We start from the raw sequence: 13,514 nt of genomic DNA on the forward strand, positions 1-13,514 counted from the left end.
TATGTTGGAAATAAAAGACCTTTCAGGGTATCATCTGCCAAGAAATCTAAAGATTATATTACCGTGGTTGTCGTGGGTTTTTCGGGCTGTTTAGCCATGTTCTGGAGGTTTTTCTTCCTAACCTTTTGCCAGTTTCTATGGCCAGCATCTTCATAGGACAGGAGCAAGAACTCTGTTTGTGTTCTGGTGTAGTGTGTGGGATAGTTGAGTATTTGTAGCTGTGGGACCAGCTTTTTGTTCTTTCAGGAGACTGTTTCCTGTGATCATGGTGTTTTTTTGTTATGGGTGTGGACAACTGGACAACACCAGCAATCATTATGTTGGACTACACAGGGAAGCCATTGAAATCCACAAACACCAGCACAGCTTCAACAAAAAAGAAGAAAGTCTAAAAATCAACAAAACCTGGCTCCCAGCACTGAAAAATACAGCCTGCAAAAAGGTCAATGAACTCTACTCAGCCACAAGGACCAGTGATCACTGCACACAAAAGACTAATGACACCCATCAATCACAGTGACAGGTCATCTCTCCCGTTATCACAACAAAACACCTGTAACAAAAAACACCATGATCACCATAATCACCCAATCTCCTGAAAAGAACAAAAAACTGATCCCATAGCTACAAATACTCAACTATCTCACACACTACACCAGAACACAGAGTTTTAGCTTCTGTCCTCTGAAGATGCCGGCCACAGAGACTGGCAAAACATTAGGAAGAAAAACCTACAGAACATGGCCAAACAGCCCAAAAAAACCCACAACAACCATCAGATCCTGGCCATGAAAGCCTTCGAGAACGCATTATACTACCATGTTTGTTGAAAAATGTGTCAGAGAATATTGATATGCATATGATAGCTACATAATTGTTGACTAGTTAAGGCAGAGGTATGAAATAACCTAATGTTTAAAAATACCTGTTTTTAAGGGAATTAGAGTAGAGAGGGAGGGAGGGAGGGAGGGAAGAAAGATCCGGGGACTAGAAACCAAGCCCTAAGAAGAAAGTCTCAGGCATGTTTAGTCTTCAGAAAAGAAAACTGAGTGGCAAAAGGATCACACTTTTCAAATACTTGATATACTATCATACAAACAAGGGAGAGGATCTATTCTTGATCATCCCAGAGTGTAGGGCATGTAAAAATAAATTCAAGTTACAGGAAGCCAGATTTAGGCTGAGTTTCAGGGAAAACTTCTTAGAGCAGTATGGCAATGGAACTGAATACCTTAGGAGGTGGTGAACATTCCAACGTTGGAGGCAACAAGAGAAAACTAGACGGCCATCTCTCAGATATACTTTGATCTGGAGTCCTACACTCAGCAAGGGTTTGGGCTCAATGGCCTTATAGGCCCCTTTCAACTCAATTATTCAATTATTCGCTTTTATTCCAAGAAGTAAGTGAGCCCTGTGGCGCAATGGTTAAAATGCAGTCAGGTCTGTGTTCACAATCTGAATTTGATCCCAAAGATTTCAGGTAGTCATCACAATGCTGACTCAGCCATCCATCATTCCAGAGCTGGGGGGGCAGGTGACAAAGTACTATTTGCTTAATTGTGTCGTTAACTGCCCAGAATGATCTAGCACTAGGGGGTGATAAATAAGTCCAATCAATCAATCAATTCCAAAATGTTCAATCGATTTACTTCCAAGTAAATGAGTTTATTGTATACACTTTTTGGATTGTAGATTAAATGGTTGCTTGGTTGCTTTTAATTTATTTTGTGGCACTTCCATTTCTGTTCAGTTAAAATACATGCTTTTAGGAGCGTTATGTTTACTACTGCTAACTGGAATACAAAAATGACTGTGTTAATAATTGGGAAACACATTAATTACACTCAGTTTACATGCAGGATATTAATTTACTCCTTCTGATAACTTCTCTTTAGTTATTTCTGTGCCTGACAATTTAATACTAGTGCTCAACTCTCAGCTTCACACTGCTGATGATCAAAGTTATAGGCCTTCACATATTCTGATCAGTCTGGTGAATGACAGATCTCACATTATGGGAATCATGTATTTCCTCCCCTTATAATTTTACCCCTCCAGGCATACATGTTTTTGAGTGCTATATGAGGAGACATCAAATATGGGAACAAACCTGTGCTGTCTCCCAGGTGATCAATTACAAAACAGAGAGAAGTTAACGTGCCAAATGCAGCCTGACACAACCTTGTATTGGCATAAATAGTTTTCTCCCGTATTGAGTATTCTTTTTCTAGATAATAAAATCAGCATCTCTTCAAATGAGGCCACCAGTGAGGTATTGCTGTTTCTTTCTAGAGCACACTTTACAAGCATGTTTCCTAAAATTTTGTGGGAACTCACTATTCAAGCCCAAGAGAACACTGATCTTTCCAGTAATTTTCACATAAACTGGATCACACACCCCACAAGAGATTTTAGGCACTGCTCAGACATCTTTGTACGCCTTTGAATGCCTAAAATCCTACACATCACTTTTTAGTGCCACTACAGAAGATATTAATGGGACATGGTGGCGCTGTGGGCTAAACTGCAGAAGCCTGTGCTGCAGGGTCAGAAGACCAAGCAGTCGTAAGATCAAATCCACGCGACAGAGTGAGCTCCCGTGGCTTGTCCCAGCTCCCGCCAACCTAGCGGTTCAAAAGCATGCAAATGAAAGTAGATCAATAGGGACCACATCGGTGGGAAGGTAACAGCGTTCTGTGTCTAAGTCGCACTGGCCATGTGACCACGGAAAGGTTGTCTTCAGACAAATGCTGGCTCTATGGCTTGGAAACGGGGATGAGCACCGCCCCCTAGAGTTGAACATGACTGGACAAAAATTGTCAAGGGGAACCTTTACCTTTACCTTTACCTTTACAGAAGATATTAAACCACAAGAACATCAACCCTCCAAAAACGCTTCCAAATATTTTGAGGTTGATCCTTTTATAGTATTCCAGCCAGGACCGCCTTCATCCCAAGGTGGTATTTTAGATAATTCAGGTGTTCTGTGATATGGTTTCTTAGTCTTAAGAGTTTAGGAGACTTGTGGTGCAGTGGTTAAACTGTAGTATTACATTCAAAACTCTGCTCGTGGTCAGTGTTTGATCCCAGTGGATTCTGGCAGCTAGCTCAAGGTTCACTCAGCCTTCCATCCTTCTGAGTATCCAGCTTACTGGAGGGACAATGTGTAGCCTGTGTGGTAAAAATGGTAAACCACCCAGAGAGAGCTTTAAGGAATATGGGGTGGTATATACTGTAAGCAGCACACTTTGCTTTGCTTTTAATCTCAATAAAACTGTGTTTTCCTATTAGTAAAGAGTAGCTTTATGTGACGTGGGTGTGTTTTTGCTTGTAGTTTGGTTTCTTTATTCTTAGGTAAAGGTAAAGGCTCCCCTTGACATTTTAGTCAGTTGTGTTCGACTCTAGGAGGCGGTGCTCATCCCTGTTTCCAAGCCGTAGAGCCAGCATTTGTCTGGAGACAGTTTCCGTTGTCACGTGGCCAGCACGGCTATACATGGAACGCTTTTTACCTTCCCACCGAGGTAGTACCTATTTATCTACTCGCATTTACATGCTTTCGAACTACTAGGCTGGCGAGGAGCTGGGACAAAGCGACGGGAGCTCACTTCTGACCCTGCAGCACACAAAGTTTAGCCCGCAGCGCCACCACGTCCCTTTCTTTATTCTTAGTTCCACATAAATAGTGGGGAGAGATTGGTTTAAACAATCAAGTGGGATTTTATTCAGCTGTAGGGACTGTAGGTAATAGGTATGAAAGGAAACATTTTTGGATATGAACAATAAAGCTTAACACAACAGTAAGATCTAAATATATTTCTTTAGTATTTAAAGTTCAAAATACAGTAATTATATTCCAGATTCTCAATCTTTCTTATACAGTTTAACAACTATAAACATGCTTCTCTTCATTAACTACTACAGACCAACCACTCTCAGACTTCTAACTTCCTTCAACTCTCTGCTCTAACTTTTCTTGTCTCTCTCTCTCTCTCTAGTCACATCTTGACTAAAGTCTCCATAGACACGTTCCCATAACATTCCAATCACACAAACTAACCACAATTCACCTACTCAACCATCAGTCACCACAGCACTTTGCCCATGCCCATCCACAATATTAAGTATTCAAAATTGCTTAAACACAAACCTAGCATTAGTAGTTTTATATAATTACTTATGCTTGTGTCTAACAATTATACATAACAGCTGGGCTTGTTTAGTCTTGAGAAAAGAAGACAGAGGGGAGATATGACAGCACTTTTCAAGTACTTCCTCATACAGAGGAAGGACAAGACCTGTTCTCGATCATCCCAGAGTGCAGGACACACAACAACGGGCTCAAGTTACAGGAAGCCAGATTTTGGTTGAATAGTAGTGAAAACCTCCTAACTGTTAGAACAATGGAACCAATTACCTCAGGCGGTGGTAAGTGCTCCAACACTGGAGGTATTCAAGAGAAATTTAGACAACCACTTGGCAGATATCCTTTGATTTGTATTCCTGCATTGAGCAGGGGGTTGGACTCCGTGGCCTTATATGCCCCTTCCAACTTCATGATTCTAAGATTTGTACTTTAACTTGGAATTGGCCCTAAATGTTGGGAGTGCATCCAGACAATACAAAAGGGCCCAATTGCTGGAGTCATGATTAGTACCAATATATCATCAAATTTTAATCTCAATATAGGTTTGAGACAAGGATGTCCTTTACCCCCACAAACTGTTGATATCAGAGGTTATGGCAAGTAGCAGCACAATATAAGGTATATGATATATTACACACTGATGATATGGCTATATCATTGGCTAACCCAAATATGGTGCCACTAATTATTGTTTCGCTTATAAATTATTTTTCTGAAATTTCAGTCAATATTAACTTTTCAGGAACAACTGGGATGAATTTTTATTTATCTGAGGCAAGTAAAAATAGAATTGCAGATCAATACTGTATCATATGAAATGCAAGTCTATAGATATTAAATATTTAGAAATATAGTTAAAAGGATTAAAAGTTCAGTGGAACAGTGGACCTTAACCATATAAAGTTATAGCAATAAACTGAAGCAGCTCTTGAAAGATGAGGGAAAGGAGTCTTACATGAGCAGATGGACTCTCTGAGTCAAATGACTAGATTTCCAAAAATATTCTTTCCATAATGTAATGCACGGTCCGTAATTTTAAAGTCCAAGCTAAAAGAACGGCAGAACTATGCAAATCATTGCCCTTGAAGCTGACATGGAAACTGCAACAGTTCCCAAGTGCAGTGGCCAGACTGGTGTCAGGTGATAGCATCTTTGATCACATCTTGCCAGTTCTGGTTCACTTGCATCCAGTTGTTTTTCTGCGCCAGATTCAAGTGCTAGCCCATAAAGCCCTTAACGGTGGCCCCAGTATTTGCTGGAGTGTCTTTCTCTCGGAATATCAGTCCATGCCACTTGTTCTTCACAGGCCTTGCTTCTCTGGGTTGCCACATCAAGAGAGGCAAAGAAGACAATTGCCAGGAACCATGACTTCTCAGTCATGGCCCCTACCTGATGGAATGGGCTCCTGGTAGAAGTTTGCCAGGCCTCCTCCCTCCAATTGTTTAAGAGGATGTGAAAGACACTACTGTTTCAAGAAGCATTTAAGGCTATCTTCCCTTAAGTTATCTCTATATGTGTTCCCAGAGTCCATCATCATTTGGAGTATTCTGTATTTCGTGTTCATGTGTACTTAGGAATGTTGAGTTGTTTGACAGTTGAGGTTATTGTTTTATTGTCTTGTAAACAGCTTACAGTAGTGTTTCACACTAAGTCAGTAGTATATAAATATGTAAAATAAACAACAAATAATTAACTTTGAGGTGAGGAAGCACTCTGGGTATGTTGTCTGCCTAACCTCACCTAAGAAAGAAAGGTAAGGTTATCCAAAATATTCTGAAGCTCACAGGTCATATAATTTATGGGGCTGATTAAAAGGACAGGTTCTGAAACATATGAACAAACTGGGATATATCCAGCCCTGAAATATGCTTTGTAGCATTAAAAAAATACCACCAATTTATCTGAGAACCCACCAAGCAATTCTTAAAGCACCTTCTTCCTCATAGCTCCATGTGGAGCCAAATCAGGGACTGGGGCGGGTAGTTACATTGGATGTTCATGCACTTGTCCTATTCACATGCTGCCTCCTTCCAATAATCAGGCATTGTGTAGGTGAGAAGAATGTTAATAAGGCAGGAATGGAATGGTAAGAGGTCAGGCTGCAAGGGGAAAGAGCCAGCTTCTGTAATGTACATACAACTTTTGTTTAAAAATTAACCAAGCGTGCATACTTAGCCATCTTTTATAACAGCATAGATATGTGAGTCAAGATGAATGAAGGGAAGCTATTCTTTTTCCTTCTCTAACTATGATTTCATCTCCCAGACACTGTTGTTTTGCACCGTACCTACTGTTGCCTCTTGGTAACTTCAGCTGTGCTCACAAATGTTGGACTTGGCATCACATAGAGCGGTGGCTGCCAACCTTGGGAAACCCAGGTGTTCTTGACTGCAACTCCTAGAAGCCTTCACCACTAGCTGTACTGGCTGGGGTTTCTGGGAGTTGCAGTCCAAGAACACCTGGGTTACCCAAGGCTGGGAACCACTGGCATACAGAAAAGTTGAACTGAATGAACCTATATATCAGATACCTGACAATACTATTTTAAGAGAGTGACAATATTATCTGACCTAAGATAAAGAATCCCTTTCACCCGGACCAGTCCAAGAAAGACTGGAGAGAACAGAGGATCAACTCTGTAGTAGCAGAGAGTCTTAATGGGCAAAACAAGGTATGATGGTAAAAACAAATTTATTTATTTATTTATTTATTCAATTTATATGCCGCCCACACTACCCAGCAATGGCCTTTCTAATGGGAAAGATAAAACATCATCCTCCGTATTTGACTTTATATTGCTATTTAAAGGAACACATGAGGATAAAAACTGTTCCACAAAGTTTTCAGCCTATTTAAACGAAATTGGTCCTCTCCTATTAAAACTGTCTTCTTCCAATTCACCAGTTACAGTTGTGATGGGTGAATCTAGAACAATTAGGATGTACAGCTTTTCACTTTTTTCTTTCATAATCAGTACTTTCACTGATTATGAAATCAATACAGGAAGATCAGACTGCCATGAACAAAGCCCTCACCCAACTTCAGAGGGGAGAGAAACAGATAAAGGTTTGCATGCTAACTTGATGACACCATGGCCCAAATCTTGTTGAACATTCCCAACTAGTGCAAACCCAATGAATTAGTTGCTAAACAATGTCAGGATCTCAGTATTATTCATTCAATCTATCTGCTTTAGCTGAGCTCCCATTTCAAATGCCAAGAGGTTAAAAAAGGTGTGTCCAGCATGCATAACTTTCTGGTATCCCAACCTTTCCCTTTTGAACAGGAGCAAAATAATGTCTTACCAGCAACTGTAACTCTTGCCAAAAGTTTGATCACTGGATTAGATCCAGTCTTACTTACAGGAAACTCTTCACAGTAATGGGGATTAAGTTCGGTTCTGATCTTCTAAAGTCCCATTGATTGGAATAAGTAAAGGTAAAGGTTCCCCTTGACATTTAGTCCGGTCGTGTCCAACTCTAGGGCACGGTACTCATCCCCGCTTCCAAGCCATAGAGCCAGCGTTTGTCCATAGACAGTTTCCGTGGTCACGTGGCCAGCGTGACCAGATACGGTACGCCATTACCTTCCCACCGAGGTGGTACATATTTATCTACTTGCATTTGCATGCTTTCGAACCACTAGGTTGGCGGGAGCTGGGACAAGCGATGGGAGCTCACTCTGTCGTGTGGATTCGATCTTACGGCTGCTGGTCTTCTGACCCTTCAGCACAGAGGCTTCTGCAGTTTAACCCACGCGCCACCACATTCCTTATTGATTGGAATAGTCTACTGTAAATATTAGCTGTTATATAATGCCTATCTCACCAATACGTACAATAATATTTACTATGATATAGGCATGTTTCCCGCTTCTGAGAATTAATCTCTGGTGAAGGGCAGGAATTAGTAATAAAATAATAATAAGAAGAAAGGAAACCCAACAGCTTCAGGAAGGCAAGAAATTCCCAGCATCGTGCAAAGACATGGCAGGGAATCTGGTGAGCGATCTTTTAAATCTCAGAAGCTGCCTTGCACAAGGTCAGACTCCCAGCTCCATCTATCCTGACACTGTCACCTTGACTGGCAGTGGTTTTCCATCCAGGCTTTCAGGCAAGTTTCCTCCCTCTTCCCAGCTAAAAATGCCATCCCTGGAATTATCTGGTAGCCTTCAACAGAGCTTATCATGGGGGTGGGACAGAATGGTCATATGGTTTTGACCTCGCATTTTATAGAGGGCCTTAAATTTAAAATAGACTACCTTTTTTTTAAAAAAAAAATCCTGCTTTGGTAAGCCTTTGCTTTGGTAATACACTAGGATCCTCAAAAAATGGAAGTGGCTTGGCCTTCTTTCAAACTCCTGGTCTCTAATCCAAGTTCTCATCAGACCTGACCCAGCTTTGCTTCCAAACCTGGAGGTGTTTCCAAAGTGATTAATGAGGCTTTGTGAATTAAGGTTCATGAAGAACCTAACGACTGAAGGAACAGCTCACATTTTTATGGCACCAGGTTTAGTAACTGCAGGGAACTGAAAGTCAAGGTCAGAATCATTGATAGAATATCAGCAGATAGAAGTGGTGGGAAAATTGACAAAGCAAAGACAGGTAACTAGAAGACAAACCGGAAACAACCAGAAGAAAACTTTTTTCTCCCCAGTGGCATAAAGTGAAAAACTGAATTACATATCCCAGAATATCAGTGAAGTCTTAACTCAAAGGTATACTGGTGGAGAGAGGGGCTGGGGATAGGCAGAACTTTTTCTGCCGGCAGAACCATCTTTGGGCTGGCAAAAATCTGTTCTGTCAGCTAACCTCAGAGAGCTACTGGTTGAGAGGTCTAACAACAATATTGCTCTGCTAAGATCTGCTAGTATAAGGGCCAAAAAAAGAAAGAAAGAAAGAAAGAAAGAAAGAAAGAAAGAAAGAAAGAAAGAAAGAAGGAAGGAAGGGAAGGAAAGAAAAGAAAAGAAAAGAAAAGAAAAAAGAAAAAAGGATGGAGACAAGGGAAGGGGTGACTTATGCCAATCCGCCTCCAGATCAGGAGCACAGCCACAACACTACGACAGCGACAGAGCAGGGTGAGGGTAGCTCAACATCCTCACGTTGAGAATGACTGGATTCAGCACAGCTTCAGTTAGCCCAACGTTGGCTCAGCTGACCCACAGCCATCTTGCCGAGTCCGGATTGCTCTAAGTCTTTACATCTACCGTGTTTCCCCAAAAATAAGACAGGTTCTTATATTAATTTTTGCTCCAAAAACACATTAGGGCTTATTTTCAGGGGATGTTTTTTTTTCATGCAGAACAATCTACATTTATTCACATACAGTCATGTCATCTTCTGGTTGCTGCACAATGGTGGAGGGCCTCTTAACTGGGGCTTATTTTTTATATTACGAGCATCCTAAAAATCATACTAGGGCTTATTTTCAGGTTAGGTTTTATTTTCGGGGAAACAGGATATATGTGAAAGGTATTGGAAAAGGTGGGCAAGGCATGATTTAGTCCTTTAAATATGAAGGAGAGCATCCAAGTCATGCCAGTTTTGTGCTTATTTCCTTTACCTCCTGATGTAAAGGCTCATTACCCAGTTCTGGATGTAATTTCACAAATGGTACACCGGACATTCCTAGGGGAACCCATTAGTCTGTTGCCTAACTGAACTTCATTATACCACATCTGCCCTGGCAGCAAATTTCAAAAACAGTCCCTATTAGAGTTGTGGTTTTTCTTACTCTTTGCAGGTAAAATCATTAATCAAATACAGCAGAGAAGGTGACTTTTTTTAATGTGTGAGACACATTAAAGACATATCATACCAGGTGTGAATCTGGCATGGTATTATCTATTCATTTGTGGTTGAGTTAAGAAGTTTGCAAAATTTGTGACTTGTGACTTCCTGTCCTAAACACAATAAGAAGGAACTGTAGACAAATAGGATAAGATTCCCCATATCTTTCTTCATAAGAGATGATATTGCAACAACTTAATGAGAGAACCTACATTTCCAGGTGAAAAACCTAAAAGTTTTAATTTGAAGAACTCTATTGAACTTTGAAATAAACATAACATTTGGTAGCCACATTCAGGGCTTGAAAAAGTTATTTTGGGGGGAAAACAGTTCCTAGAATCTGCGAGCCAGCATTCCCACTTTTCTTTTTTCTTTTTAAAGGATTTTTTTCCATAAGGGCTACTCTAGCCTCAAAGAGGTTCGCTGTGGGTACAAAATTACATGGCATGGACATAACTCTATATCATCTGCTACATACTGTATGGGCTTATGTGTAGCCTCCCCCAAACAATGGCCCATCAAAGGTGCTAGACTGGGGATGGCTGGAGATCATGGGGAGGGTCATTGATACATCTGAAAAGCATCACATTAGAGAAAGCTCCTTCATTACTTTTAAAAGTTCTCTGATCCATCTCTGCTGTTAGTTTTTCTGACTGGTTTGGGGAAAGCCTGGATTCCCTACCCTGTATTTTGTTATCTGTCATAATAATGGAGCTATGAAACAGGGAAGGATGTATGTAAACTGCTAATCATAATCACTCGTGCTGTCACAATATTTTATTCAAAGGATTACGAACTCTGTGATAACGAAGTGCTGTATAACAACTCCTCCAATTTTAATTCTGTTTTGCAGCTCTCTTTGTTAAGAAATGTTTGTATCCAATATAGCTCTGTTAATTTGTTTGACAGCATGAACAGCTAAAACTGCTGCTGGGCTGTTGGGTTTTTTTCTTCTTTTTTCTTTTATTGTTCACTTGGAACAAATCAAACAGAAGCATTGGCTTACAAACATAACTCCTGCCGAATTAAGCCAATCTCTTATGATGGGAATGAAGTTTGGATGTGATCAGTATAAAATTAAGAAGGAGACATATTTCACTGCTGGATTCATAGCTTAACGATCTGGCCTTGTTGTGGCGAAAGGGATTGAGTAATTCAGAGGAGCTATGGGCTATGCCATGCAGGGACACCCAAGACGGACAGGTCATAGTGGAGAGTTCTGACTAGACGCGATCCACCAAAAACAAGAACTGGCAAGCCACTCCAGTATCCTTGCCAAGAAAACTCCATGGAAACAAAAGTCTAAAGGATATGATGCCGGAAGATAAGCCCCTCAGGTCGGAAGGCATCTAACATACTACCAAGGAAGAGCGAAGGACACGTACAAGAAACTCCAGAGCTAATGAAGTGACTGGGCCAAAGCTGAAAGGACACTCAGCTGCGGACACGCCTGGAAGTGAAAAGAAAGTCCAATGCTGCAAAGAAAAACACTGCATAGGGACCTGGAATGTGAGATCTATGAACCTTGGTAAGCTGGATGTGGTCAAACATGAGATGGCAAGAATAAACATTGACATCGTGGGTATCAGTGAACTAAAATGGATAGAAATGGGTGAATTCAGTTCAGACGATTATCATATGTACTATTGTGGGCAAGAATCCCATAGAAGAAATGGAGTAGCCCTCATAGTCAATAAAAGAGTGGGAAAAGCTGTACTGAGATACAATCTCAAAAATGATAGAATTATTTCAATACATATCCAAGGCAGGCCTTTCAGCATCACAGTCATCCAAGTTTATGCACCAACCACTAATGCTGAAGACGCTGAAACTGACCAATTTTATGAAGACTTATAACACCTTCTAGAACTAACACCAAAGAAAGATGTTCTTCTCATTATAGGGGACTGGAATGTTAAAGTAGGGAGTCAAGAGACAAAAGGAACAACAGGTAAGTTTGGCCTTGGAGTTCAAAACGAAGCAGGGCAAAGGCTAATAAGAGTGTTGTCAAGAGAACAAGCTGGGCATCACAAACACTCTTTTCCAACAACACAAGAGGTGACTCTACACATAGACATCACCAAATTGGCAATATCGAAATCAGATTGATTATGTTCTCTGCAGCCAAAGACGGATAAGTTCTAAACAGTAAGCAAAAACAAGACCTGGAGCTGATTGTGGCTCTGATCATCAGCTTCTCATAGCAAAATTCAAGCTTAAACTGAAGAAAGTAGGAAAAACCACTGGCTAGTCAGGTATAATCTAAACCAAATCCCTTATGAATACACAGTGGAAGTGAAGAACAGATTTAAGGAACTAGATTTGGTAGACAGAGTGCCTGAAGAACTATGGATGGAGGCTCGTAACATTGTACAGGAGGCAGCAATGAGAACCATCCCAAAGAAAAAGAAATGCAAGAAAGCAAAGTGGCTATCCAACGAGGCCTTAGAAATAGCAGAGAAGAGAAGGGAGACAAAATGCAAGGGAGAGAGGGAAAGTTATGGAAAACTAAATGCTGACTTCCAAACAACAGCAAGGAGAGACAAGAGGGCCTTCTTAAATGAACAGTGCAAAGAAATAGAGGAAATTAGTAGAAAGGGGAAAACCAGAAATCTGTTCAAGAAAATTGGAGATATTAAAGGAACCTATTGTGCAAAGATGGACATGAGAAAGGACAAAAATGGCAGGGACCTCACAGAAGTAGAAGACATCAAGAAAAGGTGGCAAGAATACACAGAGGAATTATACCAGAAAGATCTGGATGATCCAGACAACTCAGATAGTGTAGTTACTGAGCTTGAGCCAGATATCCTGGAGAGTGAAGTCAAGTGGGCCTTAGAAAGCATGGCTAACAACAAGGCCAGAGGAGGTGATGGCATTTTCCAGTCAAACTATTTAAAATCTTAAAAGATGACACTGTTAAGGTGCTCCACTCAATATGGCAGGAAGTTTGGAAAACTCAACAGTGGCCAGAGGACTGGAAAAGATCAGTCTACATCCCAATCCCCAAGAAGGGCAGTGCCAAAGAATGCTCCAACTATTGTACAATTGCACTCATTTCACACGCTAGCAAGGTTATGCTCAAAATCCTACAAGGTAGGCTTCAGCAGTATGTGGACCAAGAACTCCCAGAAGTACAACCTGGATTCCAAAGGGGCAGAGGAACTAGAGACCAAATTGCTAACATGCGCTGGATTATGGAGAAAGCTAGAGAGTTGCAGAAAAAGATCTACTTCTGTTTCATTGACTATGCAAAAGCCTTTGACTGTGTGGACCACAGCAAACTATGGCAAGTTCTTAAAGAAACGGGCGTGCCTGACCACCTTATCCATCTCCTGAGAAACCTATATGTGGGACAGGAAGCAACAGTTAGAACTGGATATGGAACAACTGATTGGTTCAAAATTGGGAAAGGAGTACAACAAGGCTGTATATTGTCTCCTGTTTATTTAACTTATATGCAGAATGCATCATGCGGAAGGCAGGACTGGATGAATCCCAAATTAGAATTAAGATTGCTGGAAGAAATATTAATCTCAGATATGCAGATGATACCACTCTGATGGCAGAAAGTGAGGAGGA

The sequence above is a fragment of the Pogona vitticeps genome, chromosome 2 (assembly GCF_051106095.1).
Source record: "Pogona vitticeps strain Pit_001003342236 chromosome 2, PviZW2.1, whole genome shotgun sequence".
NCBI lineage: Eukaryota > Metazoa > Chordata > Lepidosauria > Squamata > Agamidae > Pogona > Pogona vitticeps.